Source organism: Falco biarmicus, chromosome 1 (genome assembly GCF_023638135.1).
Source record: "Falco biarmicus isolate bFalBia1 chromosome 1, bFalBia1.pri, whole genome shotgun sequence".
In the NCBI taxonomy this organism is placed as follows: domain Eukaryota; kingdom Metazoa; phylum Chordata; class Aves; order Falconiformes; family Falconidae; genus Falco; species Falco biarmicus.
The window spans coordinates 30628653-30653884 of NC_079288.1; the positions used below are offsets into that span (position 1 = coordinate 30628653).

General features: G+C 44.8%; 1 long non-coding RNA gene across 1 annotated transcript in view; it reads left to right on the forward strand.

Annotated features, from left to right (window-relative positions):
• The first annotated feature begins 806 nt into the window (after nucleotides 1–806).
• Nucleotides 807–25232, forward strand: part of LOC130157800 (uncharacterized) — a 45806-nt gene continuing 21380 nt past the window's right edge. The window contains exons 1-2 of the long non-coding RNA XR_008825046.1: nucleotides 807–880; nucleotides 11277–11340. This is a non-coding gene — a long non-coding RNA (uncharacterized LOC130157800). The remainder of the gene's footprint in view (nucleotides 881–11276; nucleotides 11341–25232) is intronic.

Below are 25232 nucleotides of genomic sequence, written 5' to 3' on the forward strand. Positions count from 1 at the left end.
GGGAGGGCAGGGGCTTCCTCATGTGTATCATTACACTCCACTTACAAAGAGCACATGAAGAAATACAGATACAACTTGGTTTGGACACACAGCGATATCTCTAGTTTCTGCCACGAAGAATTTTGGCTTGCCCTTCATTTAAAGTCTGTGTCACCTGAAGCCCCTGACAGCAGCCCAGCAGCCAGAGCATTGCCTGCCTGCCCGAGGCAGCTGTGCTCCGTCCTGGGGCTCATGTCCTGCAGATGTGAAGCAAAGGTGTCAGTGGGAGTTGGGTTCCTGCATGGAAGGTACTTGGCTGTGTGTTGCTTCTTTAAAAACCTGGGTTTGAAGGGAAGACTCTTCTTCAGTTGCTTTTAAGACCTGTGTCTAATAGCTGAAGTGCTTCTGAGTGTTTAAGGGGTGATAGAGACTGTCTGGAGGCCCAGCAGAAAAGGAGTTAGTGCCCTGCAGCTGGCTCTGGTAAGGGTCCCACTGGAACCTGTGCTTCTTGGTACTCATCAGGCTGGGCTGCTTTCTCTCGGCTCCACTAGCCCTAAAGACTGGGTTTAACCACACCTCATCTCTGTGAGAGGTGAACCCCTCAGTGAAAGAGGGGCAAATCATGTTATTAAAGGGCATTAAAATCACCTGAAATAATGAGCCTAACAATTTAAAAAAGAAAAGATGAGCCTGAACAATGGGTTGTCAGTCCTGAAGAAGTCAGGATTGTATGGAAGTGTGCAGTTTGTTGTATGATGTCTGAGAAAACATAAGACTGACTCATTTAATAACTGATGTCATTCAGTAATACTTTTTTCTCCTCTCGAAGATGCTTGGCTCTGGGAAGAGGCGTGGAGGAAATGTCTGACAGATTTGCACCACAGAGAGCAGTGCTTGCTTGGTAAGTGACCTTGGCAAAGAGCAACGGGTGCCCTCATTGTGGCTGGTTCTGGGGTGCTTCTGGTCTGATTCTTCTTAGTCTCTATTTCCTTCCTATGGCCTGCTTGCTTCTGAGTTTGCTCTCTGCACTTCTGCTTGGAGCATTTGGACCAGCATTAAAAGAATGTATCTGCTGTTAATAGAAATTATGTTTCTGAGTGACTACCAAGGAAGGACAAGGAAGGAGTTTTCTAAACTCTGCTAGTATTTCAGTGTGTGATCTGGAGCAAAACAGGCTGCTTCTCCACACTTCGATTGATTACTCTTGAATAAAGTGGACCTTTAATGCCTGCCCACAGGGGCATTAAAAAATGTTAAAAGTATTTGTAAATTAAAATGCTTGAATGAAAGGCTCTGGTATGTGTAATTGCAGAGTATCACGTTAAGTAGGAAGGCAAACTGTCAGGGGAGTTCCTGGTGTTACATGGAGCCTAGCTTGTCTCACTTAAATAGATTTAATAAGCTCTGCTAGAATTGAAGAAAGGTTGCATTTAAACATATTTATTTGAATTTACATAAGCATACATCAAAAAGAAAATAATCCAGGTACTTGGTTATTTCAGTCCAGTTTTTTATAGTTAATACTTCAACCCTTCCAGTGTATCATAAAGTTCCTTTTCGTAGTTTCAGAAGAACGTAAGGGATTGAGTGAAAGGAGCTGAGCGTGTTACTCTGTGTGACTGTCTGAAGGCTCAAGGTAGAGCTCTGTCTGTGTTTCGTTGGTTTTTCCATGTTCATGTTATGTCTTGACTCTCCAGTACCCTTAGAAAGACAAATGACAGAGCCCAACAGAACAGCGATATGTTACTTGGCCTTCCCCTTCAGGACTCAGCAGTGATCTTGATGAACATAAAGGAAACTGCCATGCTGGGAACAGGTGATCAGTGCAGGGCTAACCAACAATCTTGCTTCTTTGAGTTGCATTTTATGCTCATGGTATGTGTGAGAGCAGAAGACGCATGCCATGTACTCAAGTAGCTGGGAGTTACCAGTAAGCAGGTGGTGATGTGAGCTTCCGAGTGTCCCAGGGAAGCTGGGTGCCAAATTGACCCTGGAGCACAGGTATCTGTGCAATCATCATTCCCAACAGCAGGAGGTTCAGTCCAGCAACCCTGTCCCAGTTGGATTTACGCTGCTGTTGAGAGGTATGTAGATAAGATTTGCATATTGGCCTGCCTTAGTTAGGGCATTTCCCTCAGAAAGGAATATATGGGTCTCTTTCACTAGGAAATGACTGGAGGCCAATAATTTAATATTCCTGGTCTCAATTTCCCAGCTAATAAAATGAGGCTGCTCATCCTGTTCCCCTCTACTTACACAAAGCTTTATCCCTCCTGACAGCAAGCATTATGCTCCAAGAACCAACCCTTAACACACTGAACTTGTACATCTTGGGTGACGTGGTCTCATCCAAAAAGCCAAGAAGAGCCCTCGGCAATCACAGTCAGAACTTAAAGGCCAGTCTGTGGTCAGAAACAAGAGCATGTTTTGTTAATACAAGCTACAGCCAACTCTGCCAGCTGTTTCCACACTTTAGCAAGTGTTTCCTACTCAAATACAGAAAATGGTTGATGGGAAGTAAACCAGATACAGCCATTCTAGCTAACGCTGAAGAGTTACACCCACGGAGAAGTTGAAAAAGACACTAGATGTCTCCAATGCAGTATGTACCAAACTGCCAGATGTTTAGGATCCTTTAAGTCATCTAACAGGCCTTTTCAAGGCGATGTTACTCTTAAGTCATGGCTCTCCTGAAAAAGCATTAAAGGGAGCTAATTTTAGCTTTGATTTATGAGATTATTTTTTTTTCTCCAACAGAAGGTGCCCCTGAGGACATTAGGGCAGATTTTTATTTCCAAAATGTTGCCTTTGTATATTTTTAAGGGATCATCTGGATGAAGTTCTAATGGCTGGTTCAGGCTGTCTGATTTATAGCAACAGCTGTTCACCTTTGTAGATGAGGAGATTCTTGGAGATACAAAACACATTTATGAACTTGATATTCCACACCAAGAGTCGAGTTTTCTTGCCTCCTTTTTACACAGGTGTAAATCCAGATAGGCTCCTGTGAAGTCAATGAAATTGTTCCATGAAAGGCATGGAAATCAGAGTGCAGGAAACTGCAGATCAGTTATTTCTCTCTCCAGTAAACTGAATTTTAGAACTCAATTGGACGTCATTAGGATTGAGAAATGTACCTAAGTAGTGATAGGGTGTTCCTGCTGAGTGAAGGAGGAAAATGTGAATTCTTGCATGATGCCTGGGGAGCAATTTCTTCATGGGCTATAAAAGATGGCCATTGGAGAACCCAAAATTAGGAAGAAGAAAAATGAAAGAATAATGAAAGGCAAGATACCTTGGGTGTCCTACTGTAGCTCTTTAATATTTTATTCCCTGAATTTCAAAAGGTAGGACTCCTGCTGAAATTTCCTGCAAAAATTTATTTAGTTTTCAGTCTTGAAGTCTGGAAGAGTGGTTGACCACTCTAGATTTAAAATAAATTAATTAATTAAGAATTGCTTTCAGACTGTTGTATAAGCATATTTTTTCATCTTCAGACCTTTTTAGTATTTTATTTACATTTTGCCAAAAAAACCCAAGCAAACTTCAGAATTCTCCATGACATCTTCTTGTTTTGGTTAAGCAGGTACTTTTTCTTTTTGCTTTAAAAATAATAAATGTTTTACAAAAAGAAAAGAAATTAAGTGCCTCCAGATCCTATACAAGCTCCAACCCAAGCTTACCTTTGAGGACTTGCTTGTTCTTTCTTAAGACAAAGTGTTGCTGGACTATTAATATCCAAATGAACAATTAAAGCCATATAACTTTATTATTACCAAACCTGCTATATTTCACACATTCACACTCTCTTCACTTCCAGCTATTCAATCCACCTCTATGTTTTCCATAAAATACTCTTAGAGCTGAGATGCTGATGTCAGCTCTGATCTACAATGCTGTGATGATTAAGTGTTCTCCATACTCTACTAAATGGAATAAATAACATTATTAATTCAGTATGCAATTCTCTGGCTTATTACACTGAGCTTAATATTTAATACAATGTAATGGAGCTTTATTTCCAGCTACTGGATGCCTTCCCTTAACTTGCCACTTCGGTCATCAGGCTACAATACCTTTGCTTAAAATATTCTTCCACCTGAACTGCAGGGAGGCAATTTCCCACTAAAACTGAGGCAGTGACTGGACATGAGCAACTGTTTTGGGTTCCCAGGGAAGGCTCACAGGGCTCCAGACCATGTTAGGAGTACAGGTGTGGACCATGTTGATGTTGTGTCATAGCTGTGATAATTCAAGCTTGTTCCTGAGTGCATGTAAAGTGTTGTTGCTCATTTGGCTTATAGTGGCCACGTGGTCCTGGAGGAGAAACAAGGACAGAAGGTGCCTGAACTACCCTGACATTAATGTAAGCTCCCAAAGGATGTGCTAGAGGGGATGCTGTTGCTTTGGATGGTTATCTGTCTGGCACAGCTATAATGTGCAATCAAAAAACAGAGTTAAATCAGAGACCTGGGATTCTTCCCAAACAAAAATCAATGGGATGGATTCACCCTGGTATCTTTTAAGCAGTCTGGATACAAAGCAAATTGTTCAGAGCTGGCTACTGCCTGCCAAAACCCGCAGCTTTATTCATCTGAAATATTCCACCATAAGAAAAGGCAATTCAGGACTATTCTCTGCTCTCTTTGGTTTAGATCTTAAACTCCTGGGGACAGGGGCTGCTTTGCAGTGCCTTAATGTTGATCCAACACGTTCAGTGCAGTGATAACGAAGTGAGCTCCTTGCAGTAATTTTGTCTTTTTCTGTAGGCCTGGGAAATAGGCAGTCATCTTGTGTAACGTTTCAGAGATTTGGCTCATAAAGCAGCTGATGATGGAGTTTTATAGCTGATTTTACTGCTGGTGAGCTGCTGTTAGCAGAGAACTAATCTGAATGCATGTATATGTGGAAAACACAGTTTAAATCACCTGGCAAATTAATGCTTGAAGTTCTCACCCAATCCAGGGATAGAAACAGGATGATAGTTGGAACTAGCTCATCTGATTTGTGTGATCTCCTTGGCCAATCGCAAGCATTGGAAAGGATCAAAATTCCATCTAAAATCACGGAGTAAAAGGTTTTTTAAAAATGCCAGGAAGTTATTTTCAGAGTTGACCTGGATTTTCACAGAACTAGTAGTGCAAAGGCAAAAGACAGCTGGAAGTGTAAGTGGGAAGAGAACAGAGAAGGCTTCTCAAGGGGATTTTATTCTTGAAAACAGGAGAGGAATGAGATACTGTTGCTTTGAATATCTGATGAACAAAGAAGGAAAGCATGAACTTTGGAGCTGGAAGGACAGCCAGGTCCAGTGTCTGCTGGCATTAGTACGATCCACACCACTGGCCCTATGGCAAAATGTTTTGCCACTGGTTATCCTGGGGCCAGGCTGTGACACATGAATTCTCATGTGTCAAAACATGACTGAGCTGCTTCTCTCTACTGGACACCCATATATTTCCTCTCTATGCAAATCCATTCTTAACATAGTTCCACTGGATTTTTATTCTTTGCTAAGGGTATTTAAAATGTTCTAGGTAAGGCTCCTTATGCAGAGACAAAAAAAATAGAGATGTGTAGTTCTTCCATATTGGCTTTATATATGTCACAGAAGCTGGTAGTTTGGTAGCAAGAGTCTGATCAGATCTGGACTCCTAGAAAAATCCATAGCATCAGTAGGATTGTCTGTGGAGGATCCCTGACCAGAATACATAAACTACTTCAGACTAGCCATTGTTTGTAATTCAGATACACAAAGAAATTGCAAGGAAAACAAGTACCACTTCCTTAAAGACCTTTTGCCTTTCTGCCTCAGGATTTCTAAACATGCAACATCTTGCCCTGGGCTTGCAAACTATTGTGTTACACAAATGCTTGCACTGGATGTGTTAGGAGATGGTGTTGGCTTCCCCCCACCCCCTGCTCCCCATAACAAAATGTATGTTCACAGCCACATCCTTTCCACAAAGTGAAATAGTTCTTGGAAAACTGTTTGTTTCTAGTTGTGCCAGAGACTCTGTTTTCCACTGCTGTATTGCAATATATCTGAACAGCATCATTCTCTCAGAAGTAGCTTTGTGTTGCTGGTCTCTAAAACTCCAAGTAAACCTGCTCTGCAGCCTGCACTAAGTACAGAAATCCATCAGGATTTCAATCCAGGCATGCCTGGGAAGTGTGAGCATGGTGCAGAGTTCCATGTGCATGGTTTGTTCCTTGTAGCAGCTATACTGGACTCTGGAAAAAACAGCATCCATCGTTACTGCTAGCTTTTCACTACTCTTCTTGTGTGCCCCGCTCCACTGCTGTCTGCATTTATAGCCCCAAAGTGCAGCCAGGGCCAGAATTGTTCCAGAAGTACAATGTGTTCGTATATTGCTTTGGATGAGAGATGGTAGAATGGTGCCACTATTTTCCCAAGCATTGAGAGCTTTCCAGCAAGTTCTGGCTGGTCGCTGTGGCGAGGTCAAAGCATTGGCAGAGACAAACTCAAAGATATCTTGTGCCATTTCTCAGTGACTGTGGTTGGTTGTTGTCTTCAAAGTGTCAGCACTTCCTGAGGAACAGAAACAACAAGTTTTTTTGTCGAGGAAACATCCAAATGCCTTTTAATTTCAGCCTTTGTGAAACCTTTTGAAGTCTTCCATCTGAAAACCAGAAAGCTCCCCAGGCTTGAGTGTGTGTGTGTTTGCTGGTACTTTATAACTGCTGAGGGCTGAAAAGTACAAGAAAGTCCTGAGGTCTGTGCTAGGACGGTGCAAGAGTAGATGAACATGCAGCAGCATCTTGCTTTGAACCCTCCCTTACTGTTCTCCAAAAGAAGCTTGATGGCAAATTTGTCTTCCCAGCCACAAATGAGAAAACACACTGCTTCCTGGTGCCTGTACTTTATAGTAATTGTACTGTAGATGGTCAGGTTAGTACTTCTTGGTCCTGGCTATTTTTTTTCTTTTAATGCTCCCTGAAACATCTTCTCAGAGGAAAAAACACCTGTTTTTCTGATCTGCTGCTATGTCTACATTTAAGAGAGGGCAACATTCTCTGAAGTCTTGCTCCTGTTTTGAATTGCCTCCCTGTGTCGGGATTCCAGTTTTGCCATGTCTCAACCAGCTCATGTCTTTTATAGGTGCAGAAACTATAGGGAAGTCTCTGAAGTGGCAAATTGGTGAGACCTCCTCTGCCGTTAGGGTTGTTATAAGGCATTTGTACACTGCTTTTGTCAGCAGCCATGGTAATCTCCACTGAAAGCTGAGCAAGGGAAAATCCCAGGCCAGCTGGGCTGAAGGAGCTTTTTGTACCTGCAAGGCTAGACAGGAGGGAAGGAAGCACTGGATGAACTGGAACTGAGGTTGTGTTTTAAAGACTTTCTCACATAATAAAAGCTTTCAGGCCCACTTGGAGGGCAGGACATTGCACCACTGTTTGCTCCTAGTACATTCTGGCTTGGTCCTTTTGAAGGACAGCAAGTCACTTTGTCTCTCTCAGAGCATCTCTGGGACATGTGGGGCTCTTTAAGTCTGTGGAAGCAGCTTTTTTGAAGTTTGCTGCTTAACAGTCTGTGCACGTGACAAGGCAATTACGTTGGCCTATGGCACTACTGGATTCCTAGGCCACCTTATGAGTCACAGGAACGAAAAGCTCTGTGCCACACAGGTCAGTGGAATCTAGTTGGTTGTGTCAGCTACCTATCCCAAATAACAGCAAGAACAGATGACATTCCAGTGGAAACTTCTTTGCAAGGAAATACTTCGGGTTTCAAATGTTTGGGATTTTTCTGCATGTTTATAAAGTTAAAATGTTCCTTTAGGACTTGGTCAGCATTATTATCAGTACTAGGTTTTTTGTTTTCAAGTCTATTTGAATTTTTGTGAATGCTGTGTGACTCATGTGCTAGTTGGTCATTCTCTACATTAGAGCCCAGAAGCCCCTGCCAGTGACAGGAGAAACTGAACTTGTAAGGAGCCAGTCTTGCAACACGTTGGTAGCAGTTTGATTTGTGTACTACTATTAATCAAGTGACAGAGCCAGTATTTCCCTTCCCCTTGCCCTCCTTTTGAGTCATAGCTTTTAAGAGTGAAAAACTTGACTGTTTTGTCCCTGAGCTGGCTGGAAAAAAGGGTTTGTGTATCTACTTGCTAATTGGGAAAAGGTGTTTTATGTGGCTCCCTGCACTTGTTGTCCTTATTACAAGCGTTATTCCTCTCTGGATTTAAGAACATCCTCTGAGCAATGACTCATAATACACATGAGACTTCCCTGAGGAGTCAGATGCAGACAGCCTTATCCAGAGCATCAGCTGTGCCTTTCTTCTCTTTCCACAGACAAAGCAAAGGCCCAAGGGGGCATCCTGCCTCTGCAAGGAAGGAGCTTTGCCTTCTGATACCAGCTACCTACAGACATAATTTTTGATCTATTCCAAGGAGAAGAGCTAATTTTTTTCTGCAGACCCTGCCCATTTTTGCCTTAAAACAATAACTGATACTCCACTGCATGACCTAAAGCTTTACTGTCCATTTCAGGAGATACTGCTCCCTCTCCTTTGCCAGTCTGGGGTACCAACATCCAGCTTCTATGTTTGCTTGCTTTGGTACATGCTGTGAATCTGGCCTGGGGTCTTTCAAGTGGTCCAGAGTCTGAGAGGCTGGAGAAATTTGAGCAGCATCAGAACTTAGATGTCCTTTCTCTTGGTTTAGTACATTTGCCAGCATACAGCAGCCAGACACGATTTCTCCCTGCACACAGACCCAGGGGATTAGCACAGACATGTCAGTAAGTGTCATTCCTTGTGCAGCATTTCAAAAGTGACCTTAACGCTATGGGAAATTGGCCCTGCATATGTCCAGAAGAGGATGGTTCAGGCTTGATCACACATTCAGCCCTTGGCTTTGCTTGTTTGTGCTGGCTTCTGCATGTACTGATAGGGTAGCTGAGCTGCCCAGCTCCCACTCCACTGATGCCCTTCTTTTGGTTTGGGTGGACAGTAGGATCAGGAGAGACCAGCTTCTTGGGGGGGGGGGGGGGGGGGGGGGCATGTGGACCTGAGTGCAAAATGAACAGCCCACAACCCCCTGACCAGCATGTATTCAGGAAGACTTCTCCCTCTGCAGGATCTGCTCTGCTGTCTTTATCCACCCCCTGACATGATCCTATATCCAGGCACTTCAGAAGAAAAAAGAAACAAAACTGAAAGCTGCTATTTTTAAACTCTGCCTTTGGCTCTCTTTGCAGCACTCTGCTTTCCTCCCTGTGATTCAGTGTTCTTTTGAGAACTAGGCACCAGGGCCCTGCGGTTTCCTGGTACTTGGAACATAAAATCTCCTAATTCTTCCTTCACAGCAAGCTTCAGAGGCTAGAGAGTGATTGATATTTTCTATTGCTTCATTAATAGTCACGGCACAGTAGTTTCCTAATCTGTTTTTGCACTGCTTTTTATTTTGAATCATTTATCTTCTAAATTTTCTCAGCCCTCCATGTCACACAAAGCAAATGCTGTTTTCTCCCCTCCTGCCTTTTAACTGGCGGGTTGAGACCTTCAGAAGCTGGTGAAGCAAAGCTGTCTGTGAGCTGGGAAGCTGGGGGGGACCTGCCTCAAGGAGCTTCCTCATCCTTGTTTTAACAAGCTTGGCAAATATACCAAGGGTATATCCCAGAGTGATCTATTACTGGGATAAATTGGGAGTAACTACTGCAAGGGAAAGTCTCCCTTGTTGCTCTGCTGGCTGATACTGGCACCCATGGTGCACGTGTTGCAATGCTGTCTGCAACTGCAGAAGATAAAAGATCAGCCATGCCCCAGAGAGCCTGCAGCCTGTGCAGGCAAAGGGGAAGAGAAGGCAGAAGGTACTTGAGTCCCAGACACCACTACAGCAGGAGTCGATCACTGGTGGAGACCACCTCTACCTACACCCTGTATGGTGCTGCCCCAGCCCACTCCCACCACTAAATCAGGGACGCTGGCAGTGCGTGGAGGTGATGGGTGGGTCTGGAAGATGCCCTAGATCCTGAGGGAAGAGTGGAGCATTACAGTCTAGTTCACTTCTCTGCGAGGAAGGTCTGTTGAGAGAACGAATGACAGCCGTGCTCAGAGCTCCTTGGCAGTTTGGAGCACATAAGAGACCACTGCTTCAAGCCCTGCTGTTTGTTCTTTTTGGTTCATGTAGTCTTTAAGCAGCATTTTCCACTCTCGCATGTAAAATGAATCTGTCTCAGCTGGTAACTCACAATGGTAATTCCCTTGCAGACAGAGGGGCTGTGTCTTACTTGCTTAGGTACCAAGTGGCTAGTGCCCAGTATGTATATGTGTGCGCTTCATACGGATAAATAGTGTTTCCCAACAACTTTAGCCCTCTGTGTGAAGGGTATGTGGGGCTGTGGGTTGGTGGTCTGCAATGGCCCAGCTCAAGTGAAATCAAAATGCAGGGGCCTTCCTGGGAAAGGAGAACTCCAGCCTTTTTCCCTGCGAGCCTCTGCTCACTGCCAGCGCTGTGCACAGTGAGAAAGCTTGTGCCACAGTCCGTTTTCCCAGCTCCATGTCCACCCTTGGTTTTCCTCGTCTCCAAATCAGACCTGCTTTGGGGTCCTGTGTGACTGACAACCCACCTCTCCCATGGAGGACAACAGGTTTAATCTACTTGCCAACCAGCATGGAGAATCTATAGTGTCTCAGCTGTTTCTCCATGCCCCTTACACACCTCCATCTATACATTCTAGTCCAAGGAATTATGAGTTTGAAACCTGGATATATTACATCTATTTCTGGTGGTGCTCAGAGCACAGGAGAAACAGGGAAAACCTGGGATGTCTCCTGCTGACCATGCTCTTCCCCACCACGTCTTCAGGGATAAAGGTATCCTGGATAAAGGCAGAAAATGCAGTGGGACCCATTTGTCAAGAGGCTTGGGCATCAGCACATGGGATGTAGGGGGGAACAGGGAGTTGGCTGTTGGGAGCCAGCTCCTCACTGCTGCGCTGTTTGAACTATGTCTCCTCATTGCCTTGTAAACACCTGGAACCTTTACCTGTGAATGAGCTGGCTTTCCCAGGTTAAACAACTTGCTGTGCAGCTGGGACTCTCTGGCATGTCTGCAGTAATCCTGAACTCACTGTAAATTGCTTTTTCATTCAACCAAACTTGGAAAAAGGCAGACAGGCTGTAGTCTAAACACCCCAAGAGCCTGTATTTGCTTTGTTCCTTATGTGTTCCAGCACATTTCTGCTCCCCTATGACTTAAAACAGTGTGTCTTTGTGCTTATCTTCTGGGTTTGGCAAGGCAGTTTTTACCTCTTAGTTTTTGTCTCAACAGGAGAAATTGCTGTCTAACTGATCCTTTGTGGACTTCCGACCAAAACCATCCAGTGCAACATATGGTAAGTCATTCAACGTTTTATAAACTCAGACCCTCAACTATAGCTATTTATGGGTGGAAACTGGCATATCAATAGTTTCTTTCTGGTTACAAGGGTAAAGAATTCTGGCTTATGTTATTATGACATCTCAGTCTGGGTTTCTCCAGCCCTTCCTTAGATTATAATGCCTTTGACTTTACATTTGTTGCCTCTGGTGCCTGCCGCAGTAGCTTAGCACTATGGTATGTCAGCAAGGGAAACATCTCAGCTACACTCCCCTTGCTGCAAAGAACACAGGCCCTTATTATGTTAAAGGAGAAGGTTTGCCCTGATGTTACACATGGCAACAGTGTGTGAGGACTTGGCTTTGGATGATCTTATCTGTTACAGCACTGATGCACATTCTTAGTCATGTCATTCTCTGAAGAAAAAAAAGGGTGTGACAACAGATAAATAAGTATGACTTGTGGGATGGCTTTGTTTAAGTTCTCTTGACTCTAGCCATCAGCAGCTGACTGATGCCTGCAGCAGAGTAGTTGGGACTTGCTGCAACCTCAGTGAGTGTGAGAGAGACACTGTATGGTGTAGTAGAAAGAAATTGTGCTGGCAACCTCCGTGCTAGTGCAGAGAGCAGGGCTGGTTTTGCTACACCAGCATATTTCTACCACAGCAGCTATGCAGCTTCCAGCCCGAGATGTTTCTCCATGTCAGGTTGTTGTACCACTGCTTAGCAGACTTGTGTGCCCTAATTCCAGCACAGGTTTAGGAAGTAAAACTTCTTATAGTTGTTTGGATCATATGAATTTCCTCTGTGTAGATGCTTCTGATATATCTCAAAAATGGTTGGCAGGGGTCAGCTGGAAACTGGGTTGACTCTCTGAAAGGTGAACCAGTACCTGTGCTTGGGAGACTGACCCACCTTCTTCCCTGAGAAAGTGCTTCCAGGCCGCTTTTAAAAGAGGGTTTCTGGGTTTTCACTCCCGTTGGCAAAGGAGGTCCTCAGCCTGTTGGACTCTTCATCCAGCACCTCCTGCTAGCACTGAATGCGCCATGCATGTTATGCAAATGTTTTTTATTACTTCCAGACATGAGCTCTTCTTGAGTTTCCTTTGTGGATAACTCAGCCCATCTGTAGTTTTAAAAAAGCAGTGTTCAACACTCTGCCTTTTGGCATTTTGTGTAGTGCTACACTCAGGTGACCATTATAAATGTGTTGCTCTTGCTTTGCACCTGATTTTTCAAAAGTCTGGAGCTTTGGAGTCTCTTAGTTGTTCCAAGATGTGCCTACTTTCTCAAGGATCTTTATTTTGGCTGCAGGGAGAAAGAGGGAGTATAAGAGGTTCAAGGGGAATGAGTAAGATGGAACAGAACAGTCTATACAAACAGTAGTATGGCTTGGAGCTCTCCTGACTTAAAGGGTCACCTGCTGCAGGGAGACACAAGGAACTCTGGATGAGGTGAAGCAAGCAGGGCTCACTTCCAAGGAGGTCTGATGTATTATGCTGCACTAAAATGCATCTGAATGTCAGTCGAACAGCCATCTCTCCAAACTCTTCCTTGCCATGGCTGAGAACGTGTCTAGAGAGAGGTGTTCAAATGCAGCTATTCTGCCTGATCGTTCTCCTTGTTTTGACACAGCTTCTTGCAGGAATAACACTAAGGAATGGATTGCTCTTCACCCCACTTTCTCACACAGTGAAGAGCTATAAGGAACTAATATAGTTCCTACCTTTAGACCTTGCAATGGGCTGGAGAAGTCTGAGCAAGGCCAGCAGCCCCAAGAAGGGGCTGCTGCTGGGGGGTGTGTGTTTTTTAAGGGTCAGAATATGTCAGGATAGCATTTAGCCTTATATATTGACACACTAACATCAAACATGAGCTGTCTCTTAAAAGAGAATGTGGAATTATCAGAGACAAAACAAGACTCTGACATTGGCAAGGAAGCGTTCTCCATGCCTGACTGAGCTAACGTTTCCTAATTGCAACCAGAGAGCTCACTCTGTGTATGAGTTTAAAAACATTACCTTTTTTCCAAATCATAGTGGTTTGCCCCTGTGAAAGCTATTTTCCTCATTGTGCATTCTTCAGAATAATTACCAACTATCAGCATTTAAAATTTCTCTTCACTTCCTTTTGTCTTTTGTCTTTTCTCTCTCTTTTTTTTCTTTTCTTTTTTTTTTTTTATTTTTTGGTGTGTGTCTTTTTTTATGTGTGTCCCCATTTCAGCTCTGTAGCCATCCAGCACTGGGGTTAACCGATCAGAGATGGCCAGAACTCTGCAATGCTCAGCACTGGGCCAGGGAAAGGGGGTTACCCTGGAATGGAGTTGCCTTTAATCCATCGCCTTCATCTTTTCTGTTGGTCTCTGGGCTTTGACTCCCCCAGCCAAGGAAATGTGTACTGGAGTCCAGATTTAGTGTTTTGCACTTGGGACAAACCCTTCTAACTTTCACATTCCTGCATTTCTGAGTTCTGCCTAGTAGCAGAAATAGAATGAACAAAGTACCACAGGAAAGATGATGCTGAAAGAATTATTTATTAACTGTCTTACTGGATTCAGAAGGGTGGAAAGCATATCCAGCCCAGATCCATCTAGCCAAATTCAACTGAAGGTCATGAATCTGCAGAGGTCCAGCAGAGCTTTTCTGACTGTATGCCCAGCAGATATGCTCTTGCTTGACCATATGCTATCTCTAATGTAGGTGTTGCCTGATTGAACTCAGCATTTTTCCCTTCCAGTCACCCTAATTGAAATTCAGCAAGGTGCTAAGAACTTGTTTTCAAAGAGGGTTAATAGTTTTGAAAGTTTCAGTTTGGGAAAGTCTGAATCTTGAGAGACCAAACTTTTCAGCAGGTACCTTCCACTTGCAAGTTTGGTGTCTCTTGCAGCGTCTGGGGATGGTTCTGCCAAGTCACTGGTCACTGTGGGACGTACAGTAGTAAGGTCTTTAGTCCGAAGTCAGGCTCTCCTGGAAGCATGTGGCAGTTTGCCCAAGAACAGGGATCTCAGGCCTTGATTTCAAAAGGCAGCAAAACCAACATGACCCATCTAAGAATATGTCACATCCTACTGGTCTGTGTACGTGCTTATCTTTAATGATGTTCTTTCAAAGGATCTTGGATAAGAACCAAAAGGAGAGCTTTGAAAATTCACTCATACAGAATAATTGTATTTAACCTATGCTGTCAGTTCACACCGTATCATCTTAAAGAATAAATAAGCAGTTAACATTCTTACAGTAACTTTTCACTATTCAGTACCAGGAGGTGAGGGGACATGTGCCTTCCCAGATATCAGGTACATCTTGGTGGTGGTGGGAGTGTTTAGTTTTGGTTTTAAACTTGACAGTAGCAGTGGGGGGATAAATTTAAAATGCAATAATTCAGAGTCAAATGGTAAGGCCTAGGAAAACAGATGTGGGGTGTGTGCCATGAGCCAAGATCAACTTCACAAAACTCAAAAGATTAGTTCTATGAGAACTGGAGGAGGGGGGGAAATTGTCCAGTCAGTGTTGTGATGGATGGGAACAAGGAAATAGCTCAGAAAAGTCAAACAGCAACACAAAAATTTTAACTTTCTGGTGCCATTATTTTGTCATAGGTAGGAAATTGTTTCAATGGTATCTGAAGGGTATTAACTACTGGCTTCCTCTGACATAAAATGAGGGTACAGAGGCTTTTATTCCTCTGAACTGCTTCTGCACTCATCTCCAGAGCAAAATTGCCTCCTGTTTAAAATCCTGAACAAAAAATCCTAATCTTTGTCTGCCCTTTCCCTGGGACATTTTGTTGTTATAGCAACTTTTTTATTGTTCTGTCAAGAAAACACAAATTAAATGTTTCACTTCAGACATTATTGCCAAGGTATAACACTTTGGGACCATTAAGCGAACCCCCAGTAGTGCAAACCAATTCAGCACTAGCTTGTATTCACCTGTTTTGGTTCTAGCCTAGCTGCTGCATCCAGGTTGTGTTTCTTATGGTGCTGCTCTGCATCATGTGTGGGGGCACCTCATAAAAAAAAATAAATAATAATAATCAGGGCTAGTCAAGGAGCTAAGAGCTTTTTCCCCAAAGTGGCTATTGATTTTGAGGTGTTTAAGCACACACACCAAATACTGTCTCCGCAAAATGGACAAGCTCAGTGCACCCATTTTGAGTCTCTTGATGACTGGTTTCATCACAGCCAGTCTTTTTCTGCTGACTTCAGATGAATGATCTGGAATACAGTTTTCATGGCAGCTGTTCAAAGGACCCAGTATTCTCCATCCTATGCCTCTGCTATCGCTGAGAGTCAGACCAAGTTCAGCTAGGCCAGCATAATTGTAAAAGTCTCTCTTATGCAGGTATTGATTTCTGCCTCCCAGCCTGCCAGAAGCCATGGTGGGATCAGTGAAAGAAGCTTCTCATGTTCAGTACACCCCATGAGCTGTCTCTTTCAGCTTGAGTGCCTCAGACATGCTCTGTCAGAGCAGGAGACCTGTTTGTCTCCCCAGTGTCTCATCTGGTTCTTGCCATATGTCTATGGGGCACGTGGAGGCCTGGTTGAAAACACAATGCATGTCAGTTATTGCCTGCATGCTGCACTGTATTTTGAAGGCTTTGCTCTTTGGCTGTGGATCAGCAGTGTCCCTGTGCCACAGGCCTCTTCTCAGCACAGAAAAGGTTGCTAGCTCCATCCTTTGCTCTGGCTTTTCTTTTGAGTTTCCTCCTGTGAGTGCTCTGGAGAAGTGCATCAGCTTCAAACCCTATCCAGCCAGGCTGCCAGTATCCAAGCAAGCACTTGTGCTGGCACTTTCCTGTTAGCATCAGTATATTACCAGAACCACCTGCCACAGCAAATCATCCCTCACTGGCCATCTCCATCCTTGGATTAGTCAGGTCTGTTGTTTTGAAAACCCCACGCCACAACACAGGCTTGTTCCAGAGGACTCTTTCAACTGTTGCTGAACAGTATCCAGAAATATCATGCAGTCCCTCACAGAAGAGAATGCAAGATCTCTGTAAAAGTGACCCATGGCAACTTCAGCTTCTCCATTAAAAGTTCTTCTGTGTTTTGTATCCAGACCCTTGGTTGTCACTGTTGACACGGGGGAAAAAAAAGCCTCCACTGCTATTCATGGGGAGAAGCCCCCAGTTTGAGCACCACGTTTTCCTGGAATCTACACAAGGCTTGCAAATATTATTCTTTTCTCTAACACATCCACTGAAAGAGCAGTTTTTCAAGGCTTCCTACAAGCTAAACCAAGCCAAAGGTTCCCTGGCTGGCAATCATCAATAACAGTGAGCTGCTACTTAAACTCTGCTGTCCTTAGATGAATTGACAGCTCTTCCCTTCCAGGGGAAGATAATATCTTCTCTCCAAAGAGATGAGGTGCCAGTTGTCTGGTCTCCTTGCCTTTCTTGAAGCTTTTCAGAGAAGCGATGGAAGGTGTTGATATATTGCCCTGAGTCATTAATAGAGCATGTGCTTTGGAGCTTCTCTTTTTTTTTTTTTCCATCATTTGTATATTTTTCCTTTCAATCTTCTTGTATTTAGATGTCATCATCCTACAAACGTTGTGTTTGCTGGGGTGCAGAACTAGAGAGAAAGCTTTATTTGGGCCAAAACTAGAATTTAGATCGAACTTGATCTTTGCAGCTGGTCACTAGCACTAAGAGCAGTGTGAAGTGTTATTTTGGTTCAGGGGTGGGGAGGGAGATTGATGGTTTTGGGGGAGTTGCAGGTTGGTTGGTTGGTTTGTGTTTTTTAAAAAAGCAAAAGGTACCAGCAAAACTGAAACAAAACCACAGTCAGGGGAAGTGAATCTCTGAGTCTGGGTCTGGAGTTCTCTCCTTGTGGACATTGGTGCCTTTCTGGGAAGGGCTTGGCTGCAGCAAGCTTGTTACCTTTGTGTAAGGACTCTCAAGGACCACTGAGGTCTGAGCTTGTTCCAATTTCCACACAGGATGGAGATGCTACAAGAACCTTATTTACCTGTCATCTAAGGAAAAGTAGGTCCTGCCTCCCTCTGTCTTCCTACTGCACCGGCTCTGCTCAGCTGGACCAGTGCTTTTCTACAGTTGTTATACGGAGCAAGTACCACCATGGTAGAACTTGTCCTTACAGCTCTGAGGAGGAACTTTCTCAGAGGCCATGGAGGCAAAGCACTTCCCAACCTCAGTCATAAATGCAATCCTGATTGCTGTATCTTCTTGTTCCGGGTGACAGGAGGAGAGATCCCTGTGCATCTCTAAGCCTTGTGCTCCCAGGGCTCCAGGCAAGAAGTTCAGTATGAGTCTTGCTTCTTCTCTGTAAGCTTTTATCTCATAGCGAGTAATAGTTAAACTTACAACCCAGAAATCCTTTGGGCTGGACTGTAGACTGTAAAACAGGCTGGGGAGACACTGGCTTCTAGTTGTCTCCAGAGGTAAACCACTGTCCATACAGTCCTAGCCTCTAGTTCATAGGACAAAATTCCTTTCCTGTGCCAGAAAAGCAGCAGCTCCAATCTATGGAAAGCTCATTTGCCATGCTTGTGCTGTGGGCTTATTTTCCTCCACAGTAGCACCCGGCATCTGGCTGAAAAGTATGGTAGACGAGGCCCAACAAGCTCAGTAAAAGCCCTCTATCCCTCACCAGAATGCAAGGCACAAGAGCTGCATCTGTAACAGACAGCTCGGACTCATATCTCCCTCTGAGGAGCACCGTTACAGAAATATTTCCCAGATATTTGGCTGGGCATCATACAAAGCTATCCAGTTTCATGATGCTAATTTTCCCATTGTCTAGACAGTTGCAAATCCAGACAGCATTATCAGTGTGAACCTACTGCACACACGCATACACACAAAAGCCCATTTTTTTTGCCCATGGTATTTACAGGTATGTTCTTACCCATGAGCTGCCTAGTGGCAAATTTCTGAATTGCTCCGAAGTGCCTGCAAAAATCTCCTGGGGTCCCCATTCCCTCAGCAGGGCTGGTGTTTGGTTCAAACAACACTGAACTGTATAGATGCTCTGAAGGTTGAACTGGAGGATCTAGCCCCTCGCTGCCTACCTTCTCCTGCACACAGAAGAAAAACAACTTGTGCTCAGGGTTGGACAGTGATGCTAGCCAAGCCTGGATGTCCCTCTTCAGGACAGTGTCTCCTGCCACGGTGGTGTTCCAAGGATGAAAATGTTCTTTTGTGGTTTGCATGCTGGAAATGTTCATGGAAAGACATTCTGGGGCTGTAGGCATGTAGTTGAGGTCCTGCTAGTCTCTCTTGATGATAAAATGATCTGTAGGCATTTGTTCCTTCTGTCTGGCTTGAAATGTTAAGACCTGTGTAGAGGAACAACATATTCTCGTTCGGCACATCAGGGGTGCCAGCCCACATTTTAAGGCAGGCTGTAGCACCTTCCCCAAACTTTGGCATGATCTGTAGCTATATTTATAGCTCCTCTGTGATGCCAAGGGGCAAAAATATAGTAGGAGCAGGAGCTGTATTTACAATGTAATAACTTCTGAATGAAGATACTTAGCCAACAGCAGCATTTCCCCTCCCTTTCTCTTCTCTAATTTGCAGAGTTCTCCACTTTCTTCCCAGGGCCTCTTTCCCCATGTGCATGGCTTTTGTGGCCCACTGCAGTGGGGTAGCCCCTGGCTTGCTGGGCTGTACCAGCAGTCTGGGCTCTGCGCCCATTTCTTTGGAAAGCAGAGCAAAGATTAACCCAAGTGAAGTACAAAGAGCTTGGCTGCAGCTCCTTTTCAGCTTTCTTGGACAGCACAGGGAGTGGGGCAGGAACTGTCCCTATGTTTGTGGGATGTGAATCTTGCCAAGCGGCTCTTAATTTTGCATGGAATTACTAGAGTGAATCCCTGTGATTGAGACAGCAATAGTGTTCTACTAATGAGAGTCCAGGGCTTGTAGTGTCTGAACAGCAATGACTTTGGTCTTTCCCTGGTGAGGACCCCAATCTGGCTGGGTGATCTGTTTCCACGAGCCCCTACTGGCTCCTGAAGGTGAACAAAAGGGAAGGAACTGAAATGGCAAACCCACCACGCTGCAGTTTTCTGCCTTGGAGATGCCTATTACCAGAGCCTGGGAGCTGCGGGCAGAGAACCTAGTGGGACCTGAGCAGAGCTGAGATAATGTCCCAGACAGCCAGTCCACATGGGAGTGGAGGAGGAGGAAGAGGGCAGTTCTAGTTCAAAATCTGTGAGGCTTTGCAGTGAAAGTGCTGGGAAGGGAGGGCTGGAAAAGTTCTCTCTTCCTCCAAGATAGCTGTGGTCTGTTCCCCAGCTGGACTCTCGCTCTGTGTCTGCTCTAATGCACATCTTCTCTGTACCAGATGGGTTTGTTTTGCAAAGTCGAATCTGATCTCCTTGGTTTGTCCTGTGTATCTTGCTTGGTTTTCAGGACTCAGACTCTTAAAGTTTCCACCATATCAACTTCACAGAAAAGCATTCTATTTGCCCTCCTGTAGCTGAAAAGGGCAAGTACTGTGGCTCTGATAATAGCAGACAGGCCCAAGAAGTCTTCCAGTCCAAAGTATTTCGCAGAAGCCTGGCCACATTGGCAACTTTACTGCTGCAGCTCTCATTGTGAGATTTGACTGAATGAAAATGGGAAGATTCAGCCCCATTCAGGTTTGATGTCCATGAAGCATACTCGGCTCTAGGGAGGTGGCCATGTCTTCTAGCACAATGCGTAACATGAGAGGGGGGTTCTGAAGCTCTACCCAGAGCAAAAACCAAGAACTTGCTTAGATTTGATATGCCCTTTCATAGTTTGCTTAAATGTTAACTCTGAGTCCATCCTCACTGACTCACACAGTCAGAAGGTAGTGGGAACGGAGGTAAAAAAATAAAGGCTCCCTTAAACTAAAGGTATGCGATTTCTTTACACTTTACATGTTGAACATTTTTACATATTTATATTCCTTTACATGTTGAAATGTAGGACCTTTCTAGGGTAAGCCGATGTAAAAGAATACAGACACAAGCAAAGTGAATTCATACTTTAAATTGCGTATGTGCTCAAGTACTCAGTCTTTCTAAACACATAATGTGAATGCAGATGTGCAGAAAGTTATCTGAGGTCGGTTACTATAAATTTACCTAACTTAATCCTTAAATCTGTGATGCCTAGGAAATGTGTGTACTTAGTTGCTCTGTGCTTTTCTAATAGAAGTAAAGAGAGCAGATATCTACTTAACTTTTGTTGAAACAAGTCTCTGCATATGATTCTCTGATGGACCTTGCTGTTGTGTGTTTATCAATTAGCACTTGCTTCAGTCTGTATATTCGATAGCACTACCACCTGCTGATGGACACATTTGGGCACGGATGTGCTTTGATCTGTGCAAAGTCACTCCCAGTAGGTCTCCCTGCCTTTAAGCACCCTTACTAGGCAGGGAACTCTTTGTGCCTGGAGCTGCTAAGAAAGAGCTGTTGCACTTCAACCCCATGCTTGAATCTACTTGAAACCATGCTGCCACCACTCTCTTGGCCCTGACATTTAAGGGGGTTGTCCTGCTCCCTACTCCTACCCTAGAAGAGCTGTGCCTTTGGCCTCAGTGGTGTGGGAAGGAGTTATTTACCCAAGACTGGTTGCCCTGGAAGGATGTGAACCTGAAAAGTGTTTGATTAACAGGTGCCCAACAAAGATCATCAGACAGGTCCCAGGAAAGCAAAGGCAAGGCTTTTTTAACAGGTGTGTAGAACTGCTGTTGAAAGACATTGTAATAACCATTTTGAAGACTATAAATATCCCCGAAGAAAACCTCTTTTGGCAGAAGCCTGGCCTTCTGTTTCCCATCAATTGTAGCTTTGTCTCTTTTGAAGCCCCCCCGCTGCAAATGAGCAAACACCTGGCTAAGAAAAGATGAATGGAAAACATTGCCTATGCTGGAGAGGTAATGGCAAATCCCATGCCAGGAGGAATAATAAACAGGAGATTATTGATATAACTGTGCTAGTCTCCGATAGGTTTTCCACCAGGCATGTAGGAGCACCTACAAAGGGGGCATTGTCTCTGCTGTCACTGAAAGGGAAATGGGAGAAAGGAGCCCAGCACGGGAAGGACCGGTTTGTGTCTGGTGAACAAAAATGATTGGTATCAGCAGAATAGGGAAGGAAGGCATGAGAAATCACTGGTCTGTGAATTCTGAGGATCAAAAGGTAGTGTGTTGCAGTCAAGTGTCCAACAGGCTATTGCTGGTTAGCCCGACCTCTGCTCTAAATTCTGGATGATGCGCTGGGAATTGAACTGCAGCGTTGAGTCTGATGGCTTAATGATGCCCCCTGCCCAGAGCCCCAGTGCATGGCTGCTGACTGTCCGCTTTGCAACAAGGTGCAAATTTATTGATGTACAGGAATCTGTGTCATGATGTTAGCGCTGCCTAGGCATGTGGAGATCTTAAGAGCATTGCACTGATTGAATGTGTTCGTTTCTAACAGGAGGGCAAAGTTAGGCCTGTATTTGAGTGCTCTTACGAATGTGCAGCTCTGCAAGTGGCATAATGCAGAAGAGATTCCTTAAGGGCAGGTCATTTTGCTTCCTCCCCAAGCTCCTTCTGTGACATGGCTGTACTAGGGAAGGCAGGGCAGCTTCTGTGGATATGAATATTCTGTCTTTAGGGGCTTCACAGAAACGTCTTCTGAGGCTCAAGTTACAATCTCAGTCTGATCAAAAGGGATGGGGAAGAGTGTATCTCACCAATACCTACACCCTAAAGTTTAAAGCATTAGCAGACAGGAGCACCGCTTCTCCAGCCTCTCTCTCCCTTTGCTTCCCTGGCTGCAGATAACAAGTGCTCTGATTCCAGTTTGACAGCCTGATTCCTGGAAACCTGAGGCAGACAGCAAACTGCTCTTCCAATGTGCTGTAGAAAAAAGAAAGGTGGGTGGGAGGGAGGAGGAGAGCTATTTCCTGCAGTGAAAGTCGATCTTTTTCAACTTAAAAATAGGAGGAAAACAAATTCCTGTGGGACCTGCTATAAAAGGGTTTGACAGTTGCCTACTCTCCGCTCCACCTCCCAGAGCTCCCCATTTCTCTGATGCCTTGGTAAGAGCGCTCTTGAACACAAATGCAGATCTGTCGACTACAGCCCGGGTCAGCTGCAGGGGAGTGTAATGCACTGTGACAGGTAGCAAAGCCCAGGATTAACTGTTCTTTGTGTGAAGCTACCATGCAACCAGGTTTTCCTGGGCCTTTTTTCCATGCTGGAAACTTTGTCCAGAGCGTTATAAAGGTGCTCATGATTTCTGAGCAGTTTTGCAGGCTGTGTCAAGCCAGGAGCCCCACAGGAGAGATCACACAAATAGTGGCCAGGGTCCCCATCTGTGCTGGCGTCTCCCCGTGGTGGTCCTCTAAGCTGTAAGCCACAGCCTGTGTGCATGACACTAGGAGGAGGGGCAGCTGTGGGCACAGCTTGATCAGGCTTGATTGCCTCATAGCCACAGCCTTCGCCCTGCTCATCCCTGCTGCTGGGCTTCTGCTCTCCTCTCTCTTCCCACCCACCCTCCTTTTTCTGCATCACCCCCTGATTCCAGTGCTGAGTGACAGTGCTGTAGACCCCAACAGAGCAGCCTGCCTCTCTGCCAGATTGCTCTCTCCCTTTTAAGTCCTGCTCCCTCCTTTGGTTCACTTTCTCACTTCCCTGCTCCGCTCTCCCTTCCACGTGCTCCCTCTTCCAATGCTCTGCATTGACAGGGTACGGCTGAAGGCAGCTGGAGAGGCAGGTTTTTTTGAAGCTCCTGTTTCTCTCTAGGGAAGAGAAAATAAAGCTTCAGGAGGCAGAAGAGATAGCCAGAAAGACTGTTTAAGCAATGAGCCAACAACACTGGCAATGGCAGCCCCAGCAAGAACGTTGCTGCCTGCATTTCTGCCCTGGAGGTGCTGTAGAACCTGATGTGGCCTGGCCCCATGACAGGCATTGATCAGGGCTGTGCCACCCTCTGACTATCTCCCACCATCAGCTGATGTTGCTATCCTGAGTCACTTCAGCTCTTGGCTACAGTCACTGCTGAGAAAGGGAAGGGCTCCGACAGGAGTGATTCACCATGCCTCGCCAGCCTTCTTTAATCTGCTTCCAGTCGGATCACCTCGGGGCTGGAGTGCTTGCTGGAGCAGAGCAGCTCCAGTGCTTTCCCATGGCCTCGCTGCAGAGCTGCTGTCCTCCTCACTGACCTCCTTTAGACCTCCCAGGTTTGCGCTGTTAACGATTCACTGCATTCTTATGATTCTTCCCTCCTGAGCCAGTAATAAACCACTTCTGGTGCGGATCTAGGGGCTGTGCTGTCGATAGGGGTTCAGAGCTTGGCTGGAGCAGAACCACACATCTCTAAGTTAGGAACCATGCTCAGACCTCATGTCAGCTTGGGGATCACTGTGCTCTGGAGCCAGATAAGCCATTAAAGCCACCCCACCGGGGCCAATCAACAAGACTAGGTACTTTTCCAAAAGCAAAGGGGTTTTAGCCTAAGGGTGCAGGCCAGCTTCGGCTCTGAGTAACCACATTATGCCTCACTGTGCTTGAAATGAGCCTTGAGGTAATGAATGCATTGTACTTTGTGTGTCCAGCAGGCAGAGTCAGTTACCACAGCTCAGCTGACAAGCAGTAATTCATTAAGCCTCTGTAACTCAACCACTGCAATCATCTTTCCAGTCTTAACAGGGCCAAATATATTCTCACTGTGATGTCACAAGAGTACAAAATTCCTCTTAAAAAAAAATTGTCTATTGTTGCTTAGCCCTGATAAAGGTTCAGCTCTTTGTCATCTATCCAGGCCAGCAACCTGTTTTTCCAAAGGCTGGTTCCACCTGCATAGCCCAGAGTTGTACCTACTTAAAGAAAACAGGTGACTTAAATGAACGCAAACCTCTCTCCTGTACAGACATGTGATCAAATGCAAGTAAATTAACGTTGCTCAACAAGTAATTGCCCTTCAGCTGAAGCAATATCACCATTGTGTACATGCTTGTAACTTGCCCAGCTCCTTCACTTCACTTACACAATGTGATAGATAGCCTTAGTAAGAAACTGATGCCTGCTGAACTAATCTAAACCAGCAAAGGCTCCTGAGCCTCTGCTTGGACAGTCACTGCTGGACAGTTTGATGTTTATTTGTACGGCAGCTTCTTTCCTCCTCTGTATCCAAAAAAGTCAGTTTAATTCTCCTCTTGCAGACTGGGTAAATATAATCATCTGGCTTTGCCCTGGCATGGCCAAGAGCATGCACTTTAACCAGCTCTTTCTCATCCCAAGAAACAGCCCTTTCTGTGTGTACACACACACACATATATATACACACACCCCTTAGCCTCAGCTTTGTATACCAGTTGAATTAACCAACCAGTGGCTTTCAAACTAACTGTAATTAAAGCTGCTGTGAATTTACATGTAGAATGACCTATGTGGACGTGTTGCAAGAAACCCTGCAGAAGGCAAGCAATCCATATCTTTGATGGAGGAAGCATGCATGCTTTATGGTAGGCTGTGATCCAACTGCATGGAAGGCTTTATAGAAAAATGTGTTGGTTTCGTTGGATTTTTTTTTCTTTTTTCTTTTCTTTTTTAGCTGGCGTGGAAGAAAAGAGAGGATAGTTTCCAACAGGGAGGATAAAACAGTACAAATTAAATCCATTCTCTGGCTAGTGTAACAATTGCAATTTCCTGCTATTCCTTGGATGCTGTACAGCCCAAGAGGGAGATATTTCAAGACCGGTGTGTCAGGGATAGAAACACATGCATCTGGTTATTTTTAATGGCAGCTCTGTCCCTAATTTTCCGTGCTGGCCTTGATGAAATGCCAGCTCTGTTTCATTAACCTTTTGTCAGTATGGCAAAGAATAAAAGGTGGCTCACAACATTAGCACCTAAGATAAAGCTCCTTTTCCCAACAAGCTATTGGAGGTCCTTAGCTATACCAGGCAGAGTTTTG